The sequence below is a fragment of the Berghia stephanieae genome, chromosome 3 (genome assembly GCF_034508935.2).
Source record: "Berghia stephanieae isolate SIO BIC M18660-M18661 chromosome 3, UCSD_Bste_1.3, whole genome shotgun sequence".
NCBI classification, from domain to species: domain Eukaryota; kingdom Metazoa; phylum Mollusca; class Gastropoda; order Nudibranchia; family Aeolidiidae; genus Berghia; species Berghia stephanieae.
In genome coordinates, this window is record NC_088362.1 from 55,660,068 (window position 1) to 55,669,546 (window position 9,479).

Sequence of the window (9,479 nt, forward strand, 5' to 3'; positions counted from 1 at the left end):
TATTGCAGACACGGCCATACCTAGATACGATCGGTGCTTTCACTGTTACTACAACATTCAAAACACCCTAGAGGCCTTCATAAGTACCTGTGGTAGAGAGTGAAGCCAGTGTAAGAAACATATTGATTGCGAAACTATTGGCGCATTATCAAATAAATAGCATTCTCGAGATAGAAAAGAAGTCAATACAGACGAATAAATCGAATACCAAACGACGGCCGCTGATGGCATGGCTGTCTGGTTGACATCGTCGGGAAGATATTGTTTTAGATCGGAAACAGCAGCGGACCAAGGACTGTAGCCTGAGGACTCCCGAGTTTTACTTTACGCTTCTAATGTTACATTTTCAAGCGCACTTAATTCGGAAAGTTTACATCTGATTTTAGCTAACTGGCATCCGAGAAGGAGTCGTTGGTGAAGAACTTTATCAAAAGCCTTTGAAAAATACAAGATACAGTCAACTTGCTCAGATTGTAGACTAGCTAGCTCTTAACAGATATGATTGTAATTCTCATGTGATTTTTTTCTTCCACAATCCGTGTCGTTAGGTGAATAAAAGGTTATGTTTCATTACGTCGCAGGAAATACATATTGATCAATAATAAGCTGATTTATTCTTATTGACCCAAAAAAAAAAAAACAAAGAGGTAACAAATGCTTTCGTTCAATGATCAAGGCCTCTCTGAGAGATGCGTTGTCATATTGATGTCACCTCTAATGCTAACTCTTTCAATAATTTGGCTTCTAATTTTAGGCCCTGTTGCTTTATAGAGATTAATTTTACTTCGTAATCGAAATACCTAATTTCTTGTTTGTGTATATATAATTCATGACTTAGATGAGATGCCGTTTTCTGTTTAGAACACTTCCCGCGCCTTCATCATAAAAAAAAAGTAAATAAGTTATTCAAGATTTGCATTTTTTATAAGGGTAGTTCTATTGCTTATCATAAATCTACAGAACTGTTTGGGCTTTCGACGAGATCTTTTGTTAGCATTGTTGGCAACATAGCTCTTGTAAGCAATGTGACATTTGCACTGAGCATAATAGATGTCCGTGTCCTTAAAGCACACGGAGAAATCGTTTATTCCTCTACGTGTTGAAGACCAGTCATCAAACTTCCACAAATAAATGTTTCATTTAAATTGGTTTTTGATATCTAACTTTAATCAGACCAGTTTATATTATTAGAATTATAACGACACTTTCGATACTTTTTGGTCATTGGTTAACCCTCTCCCTACCAGCCATTTCCAGGATTTTCCCCAAAACTTCACAACCAACTAACACAAAAAATAGATTTTTTATCACTCAAACACAATGGCATTAATTTTCTTGCCTATACATAATTTATTTAGCAAAACATGCTCTACAACACACTGTTCATTATCTTTAAATTTTATGATGTACAAAATAAATTTGAATAAAAAAATGTTGGATGTATCGTAACGAATGTGACGATTTTCCTACAGTTGGTAAGGAGAGGGTTAAGCAGCTTAGAGAAGGGTAAAGAGAAACAGATTAGACTTCATTACCTTTCAACCTGTCTCGGAAGGTTAGTTCATAAGAATTGATTACAGCATCAATCTACCCGTGTGCCCAGGCTCCGGTCAAAGTCCGACAAGGACATCAACAAGATAACAAACAAAATGGAAACAATCGGAACATATCTAATGATAATACACAGCCACTCGAGACGATTATTTATTTACATGAGGAATAATAGAATGTGCCATGGAAAAAAAAAAATACACACCTTCACATCCTACTCCCTCTCGTGGAGGAGTTTAAGCCATATATGGGCATTGACCAGTTACCTGCCACTGCCACAGGAGGTTCCAGGTTTGAGAGGTATTGCCAAGATGAAAGTCATTTAAATTTAAATCGATCGATAATTGAAGGTCGAGTTTTTAGCCAAATTTTTAAATACGCGTTTTTTTCCCAGAGTACGGCAGTTGACTGGTTAAAAACAAGAAGTCTCATTCCACAATAAGGACAGACAACCACGAAATAGAGGAAAGGAAAGTAGAAGACTCGTTGAGTCCCCCCCCCCCCCCCCCCCCCCTCCTTCCCCCTCCTCACAAACTTTCTGTTCAGAGAGGCCATGTCAATGAGTCATTCAGTCTTTCAGAAGGTCAAAAATGGATTGACATAGCACATTACTGATTCCAGAAATAAACGCAGGGAAACAGTAGATACGTAAACCGAAATGACTTAGCAGTAAATATAAATATAATAATAAGTAAATTTCCTTTGTTTATTCCCAGGGGGAAATTTGTCTTTTGGGTCTATTTCAGGGGAAGACTGGAATAACCCAGGCGTCAGCCGCAGTACAGCGCCGCAAAGTGAACTATAAGGTGAGAATACTTGTTCAAGGCCACAGAGCGCGGTGGGTAGCCGATCTTGGTACTTTTCGGGTACGAACCAAAGACCATACCGTTGGGCCACGCTGCCCCTAAAAGCAGAAACAAACAAATCTTATTTGGGGAATGCGTTTGTCATCAGTTGTGACCCTCAGCTGCCTCAAAATTAAGTGAACACAGTTTACCTCAAAAGACAACTCGCATAGAAATAATATTTCGATCTTAATGATTTCTCCGTGTGAACAAAACTCTCAAATGAAAACAAATCAACATAAACAATGAGCTAGGAGATACAGCTACCAGTCCCATATGATTGAGCTCTCTTGTGTTTTGACCTAGGTCACTCATCAAGAGAATGAATCATATAAGAGCAAACGAATTCACTTATATTACAAATCCAACACAATAGTAAGAAATGCCCTTAGTAGACGAGGATTGGTATTGTCAACACCCTCATCATCATCATCATCATCATCATCATCATCATCATCATCATCATCATCCCCATCATAACAACAACAACAACAACAACAATAATAATAATAATAATAATAATAATAAAATAAATAATAATAATAATAATAATAATAATAATATATATAATAATATGAATATATATAATAATGAATATAATATGATAATAATAATAATATAATAATAATAATAATAATAATAATAATAATAATAATAATAATAATAATAATATATATAAATATATAATAATAATAATATATAATAATAATAATAATAATAATAATAATAATAATAATAATAATAATAAAAAAAAAATAAAACAATATATGAATAATATACTAAAACTAACTTCAACTAACTTACTGCAGCAATTACTTATGCAATGCATGATGACAACATAAAAAACTACTGTCATTGCTTACTTCTTGCCATCTATATGCTGCTATTCACTATGAGTGACAGGATGCGCGTGATCGACACGAATTTCAAATATCCATTTCGAGACTACCTGTTTGCATAACTTTACTAAATAATAATTAAACGAGTTGTTTCCCTTTGCTCTGCATGAAAATAACTGGAAAATAACTGTCACTGGAGCATCAAGGAGTTAGATCTTTATTCGGTCGCCTTCTACAGTTGTATCAAATAGAAGCCCTCCCCCCACTTGTATTCTTTTTTTTTTTTTGCGCACCCCCCCCCCTTCCTGAAGCTTATTCGCACCCAGTAGTAGTAAAGTAGTAGTAGTAGTAGTCGTAGTAGTAGTAGTAGTAGTAGTAGTAGTAGTAGTAGTAGTAGTAGTAGTAGTAGTAGTAGTAGTAGTAGTAGTAGTAGTAGTAGTATAGTAGAGTAGTAGTAGTAGTAGAGTAGTAGTAGTAGTAGTAGTAGTAGTAGTAGTAGTAGTAGTAGTAGTAGTAGTAGTAGTAGTAGTAGTAGTAGTAGTAGTAGTAGTAGTAGTAGTAGTAGTAGTAGTAGTAGTAGTAGTAGTAGTAGTAGTAGTAGTAGTAGTAGTAGTAGTAGTAGTAGTAGTAGTAGTAGTAGTAGTCCTTTGCCATGTTTAAGTTGTCATAGTGATAGAGGAAATGCAGACTTAGTAATAATGTGTAAAAGCTACTCGTAAAATTATGAGTCACACAAGTATTGAGTGTGTAGAGTCCAGTTGAATGATTAACCAGTTAATGGCGCACTCTAGAAAAACTCATATTAATAATTTGGCCGGAAAACTAGTCCTTCAAATATCGATCTATTTAAATAACCCTCATTGAGCTTGAGCTTTTTATATAGCGCAATATCCAGTAAACGTTTTCAAAGCACTTTACAAGGGATCCCTGGTTAACAGCAACACTTAACATTTAGGACGAGACATGACGCATGTCAGTCGATATTGCAAACTTTTGGGACAGATAACGTTGTTAACGGCCAGGTACTCATTTTATACCTGAGTACGGTGAGAGAATGTGAGTAAAGAACCTTCTCCAAGGACTCAACAATGCGCCGAGCTAGGCTCGAACCCAGGACCTTCCGATCCGAAAGCGAGTGTCATACCACAAGACCACATAGCCGCATCTTGGCAAAAACTCTCAAACATCGCGAGTCCCAGGTTTGAGCGTTTGTACCAAAATGAGGATCATTTAAATCGATCGATACTTGAAGCACGAGTTATCCGGCCAATTTTTTTAAAATAGAGCAGTAAAGTTAGGTGCCCCAAACGTAAACAATAACAAGTTGCTAGTGATTTCCGTTAGGGACCGGAATAATTTACGCACAATATAGGTCTCCCAATTTTGTAGTTTGAGTTGTAGGCAATACACTTTCAGTATTGAAAATATGTTTACATAAAATCTAACAGTTGCAGAAATAATAATATAAGGCTAAATTATTATGAAAATAAGGCTCCGAATAACTCGTTGTTAACGGCGCATAAGCTCATTCTATAATGAGTACGTTGAAAATTGTAGAAAATTACCTTTGTCTCCAAGATCAACAATGCGACAGTAGGCATCGACCAGACCTTCGATGAAAGGGTTTCTTGCCACCACACTAGCCGCATTTGAAAAATCTCAAACATCGCGAACCCGTGAGCGTTAGACCAAAATGGGTTCATTTAAATCGATCGTACTTGATACAGTTATCCGGCCCAATTTTCTAACTATATGAATTTTCCAGCGGACGGCAGTAAACTGATAGACTCTGACTACCAAAACATTCGTAATCGACTTACAAATTGTTTAGCTCTACTCTGTGCTCAACCCGATGTGCGCATGCAGGTATAATAATCAAACTCTTATTATGGGCTTGATTTAACATTGTTATAATCGACAATATTATGCATTGCTTTGGGAGTATAATAATAATAATAAATTAATAAAATAATAATAAAATAATAATAATAATATAATAATAATAAAATAATAATAATAATAATAATGATAGATGATATGATAATATGATAATATAATGATATAATAATAATAATAATAATAATAATAATATAATAATAATAATAATAATAACAATAATAATAATAAAAATAATAAAATATAATAATAATAATAAATAATAATAAATAATAATAAAATAATAATAAGCGTGAGGGCAGCGTGGCTCAGCGGTACGGCTTCGTACCCGAAAGGTACACAGTTCGGTCATCCGCTACTTCGCTGTGTGGCCTTGGGTGGGCAAGTAAACTCGCTTTAGCTCACTTTGTGGCGCTGCATTGCGGCTGACGCCTGATTTATTCCAGTCTTCCCTTGGAACAGACCGTAAAGACAAATTTGCCCTTGAGGATGAATAAAGGCAATTTTATTCTATTATTATTTTATTTATTTATAATAATATATTGTTTATTGTCCATGAGGGCAATTTTTCATTCGGTTACTGTATATACACAATATTATGCAACCGACATACAAGAAACAAAAAGTGCTAAACCACACACACACACACACACACACACACACACACACGTACTCACAGACTCACACTTAAATAGGCTTCGTGTAACTTAGCTAAAAGCTACATTTCCATTACAACAATGATCCCATGACAATTTGGATGAGTGGGCCTGCAAATAAATACATCGGCTCGAGTGCGGCTATGTGGTCTTGTGGTATAACACTCGCTTTCGGATCGGATGGTCCTGGGTTCGAGCCTCGCTCGGCCATAGTTGAGTCCTTGGAAAAAGGCTCTTTATTGACGTTCATTCTCTCACCGTGCTCAGTTGTAAAATGAGTACCTGACCGTTAACAGCGTTGTCGCTGTCTTCTGAAATAATTGCAATAACGTCTAGCAGGCGTCATGTCTCGTTTTATATGTTACGTGTTGCTGTTGGTTGGGGACCCTTTGAAAAGCGCTTTGAGTACGTTCAGTGGATATTGCGTTATTCGCATGTTACAAACACTACGGGAGATAAGTTTAAGATATTTGTTGAAAGATTGTAATTCGTCTATAAGGAAAAATAATCTAATTCAAAGGATTGTGACAATATGGAATAATCTAAAGTTTGAGACAAAAAATTCTCATTCAATTAATAATTTAAAGAATGCCATTGATAAAGATCTTATCAACATTATATTTGATTTTGACGAATAATGTAACATGACATTGGATATTATTGTATTTTGTATATCAATTATTTGAAACTCTCGACTGTACAAGTCGGACATGCCATGTGAATGCAAACTTATACTACGAATACGAATATTGAATATGACACTTATTTACGTATTAGAAATTTAATTTTAAATTTAATTTATTCTCAATATTATCAATTAATTGCTATTGTATACAAATTATATAATTGATGAATTGTATCTATGCATAAAATTTACACAGAGCATTTAAAGATTTTTAGAACCTATTAGCTCTTAATCGATACGATACGATAGTAAAAGACATAGATACTAGTCTTAAGCTAAATGTGCAGTATATAATAATAAAATAATAATAAAGCATTCTCAAAGCGCTTTACAATATCACTTACCAAACCATAAAGACACCCATACCGTGCCAAAAGACACATACAATAGTCGCATTCACTAACTATACAAGTTTTAAGGAATGAAATATAAAGTGGCATTGAACAAATGAGAACTAAAAATAAAATGAATAATTAACTCATTGATCAGAAAACACCGAGACCAGTCTACGATAACAATTTCAGGAAGAGAGAGAGAAGTTTTCAGCTTTTTTCTTTAAATCTTCGACGCCGATCGCGAGCCTAAGATATATTTAGTATTCTCACCTCTTATTCTTATTACTCCTACAACGTTGTATCAGCCGTTCACTGAGCAGGGCAGAATTTTTTAAAAAGATAAATAAATATAAGATACAGAGATAAGGGGAGAGATGAAAGAAAGAGAAATAAAAAAGAGAGGGATTTATATATATATATATATATATATATATATATATATATATATTATATATATAATAGATAGATAGATAGAGAGATAGATAGAGAGAGAGAGAGAGAGAGAGAGAGAGAGAGAGAGAGAGAGAGAGAGAGAGAGAGAGGCAGAAACAGGAAGGGAGGGAATGTGAGATAAAAGAACGAAAGGATAGATAGATGGACAAGTAGCTAATAGGCAGACAGATAGATAAACAACGGACGGACAAACATGTGGATATGAGACCAAAAAAAAAAAGGGGGGGGGGGGGGGCAAGGGAAGAACACATGTATGGAGGGAAGGGAAAGAGAGGGAGATAGACAGACAGACAGACGGACGGATGGATGGACGGACCGTTGGCTGTCTGGCTGGGTAGATGGATGGATATAGACAGAAAGATAAATATATAGATAGATAGAAAGAGAGAGGGAGAGATAATAGATAGATAACCTTCCGCACGTTCCTCGTAGGCCTTTCACTTAATATCGTCTTTTGTGAGACTAAACGTTGATATAGGTGGACAGATAGACAGACAAGAAGGCGGGTAGGCAGATCGAATCTATCTAATCTATCTGTCTGACAGATTAGATAGATTCGATAGACAGATTAGATAGATTCGATAGAAGGGGGAGAGAGAGAGAGAGAGAGAGAGAGAGAGAGAGAGAGAGAGAGAGAGAGAGAGAGAGAGAGAGAGAGAGAGATCAGTGTGAATAGTTTCTGGATTTCCTACATTTTGACGCCTAGCCTGCTGTCTCTACTTTGCATTCCTCGCATTCTTTACTCAACTCTACACTATTATAATGTTAGCCTTCGTCAGTGTGTTGCATCCGGCGGTGGATTGCCAATTGCTCCCACGAAACAAAAACTAGATAATCTGAGCTTATTTTGCTGCAATGTTAAAAGTAGGAAGTAAGTACAAATCATAACAAGTAGGAGGAAACATTGATAAAGCAAACAATCTAATGGATACAAAACTACTCACAGTTTTCTCCCAGAAAGAAAACAAAACACACTGCAGATCACACAACTACACTACGAACTCACTCTTGTCGTTGTATTGTCGATTCAAGGCCAGGACACATTAAGTCGACTTACACGTACAAATCAACAAGATCAACACGCTCTACACATTCTTCTATTGACACACTCATTGAGTTTCAAGTTCTTGTTTTTGAAACACATTTGTCGTAACTTGGATCTTAAACACGCTGTGCGATCAGATAGCATTTTAATGTTAATCTTCTTTCATCTACATACATTCTTTCCACTGTGCCTGTAACCATCCCCGTTCGTTGCGCTTGGTTGATTTCCTTTTTTATTGTAGTATGTTAGTATGTTTTTTTTTTGTTTTTGTTTTTTGTTGTTGTGTGTGTGTGTGTGTGTTTGTTTGTTTTTTTCTTCTTTTTGCTGTTTTTTTTTTGTGTTTTTTTTTTGGGGGGGGGGGGGGTGTTTTTTTTTTTGGTTAAAGAAAAATGTAACGTTGATGTTATCATTTCTTTTGAGCCCAAGACGATCTTTGAGCTGTTTGTTGTTAACAATTAATTAACGATGCGATAATCGGCTTCCAATTATTTCTTCTTATTTTCATTATTCTTTCAGGCCCTTTTCTTCGGCAATATCATGACTGATCAAGATATTAGTGTATTGTGAATGATTCACAAAATCAGCAGTTAGTGCTCAAACGTTAATAATAAATAAATTCCCTTTTTTCATCTCATTGGGTAAATTTGTCATTAGATTCTTTTCCATGGGAAGTCTGGAATAACTCAGGCGTCAGCCGCAGTGCATCGCCGCAAATTGAACTAGGGCGAAGTGACTTGTTCAAGACCACACAGCACAGCGGGTATTCGAACTCGGTTCCTTTCGAGTAGGAAGCAAACACCGTACCGCTGAGCCACGCTGCCCCGCTGTTAACATCTTAAGACAATCAAGTCTTAATAATCTTCTACATATATCCAAGTTCACGTATATAATGCAAGCTATCCCGTACTATCCCCCCTTTCTTCAAAAGTTTAAAAAGAAGCAGACTAGCTGTGACTGTTAACCCCTTCTCCTCTCTATCTTGTCAAAATGTGAACCCGAGACTTCATTGTACGGCAGATCTGGTGTCAGTGTCGCGAATACAAATAGTAATTTAAATTCATGTAGGTGGTAATGCTTTGAAAGTGTAACGATTATATACACACACACACCTATATATATATATATATATATATATATATATATATATATATATATATATATATATATATATATA

The 9,479-nt window shown here is 35.6% G+C and overlaps 2 protein-coding genes across 4 annotated transcripts in view; both read right to left on the reverse strand.

The window, feature by feature from the left end:
* LOC144968037 (uncharacterized) overlaps positions 1-41 on the reverse strand; it is a 4,846-nt gene extending 4,805 nt beyond the window's left edge. Inside the window, exon 1 of one of the 2 annotated variants that reach the window (XM_078905994.1) lies at positions 1-41. This exon is cut by the window's left edge and continues 581 nt beyond it. The gene's annotated coding sequence lies outside the window, so the exon portion shown is untranslated. The other variant, XM_078905992.1, reaches the window with a different exon arrangement.
* Positions 1-8,499, reverse strand: part of LOC144968038 (uncharacterized) — a 36,275-nt gene extending 27,776 nt beyond the window's left edge. Inside the window, exon 1 of one of the 2 annotated variants that reach the window (XM_078905997.1) lies at positions 8,267-8,499. The gene's annotated coding sequence lies outside the window, so the exon portion shown is untranslated. Of the gene's footprint in view, positions 1-8,204 lie in introns of both variants that reach the window. The other variant, XM_078905995.1, reaches the window with a different exon arrangement.
* Positions 8,500-9,479: the final 980 nt, after the last annotated feature.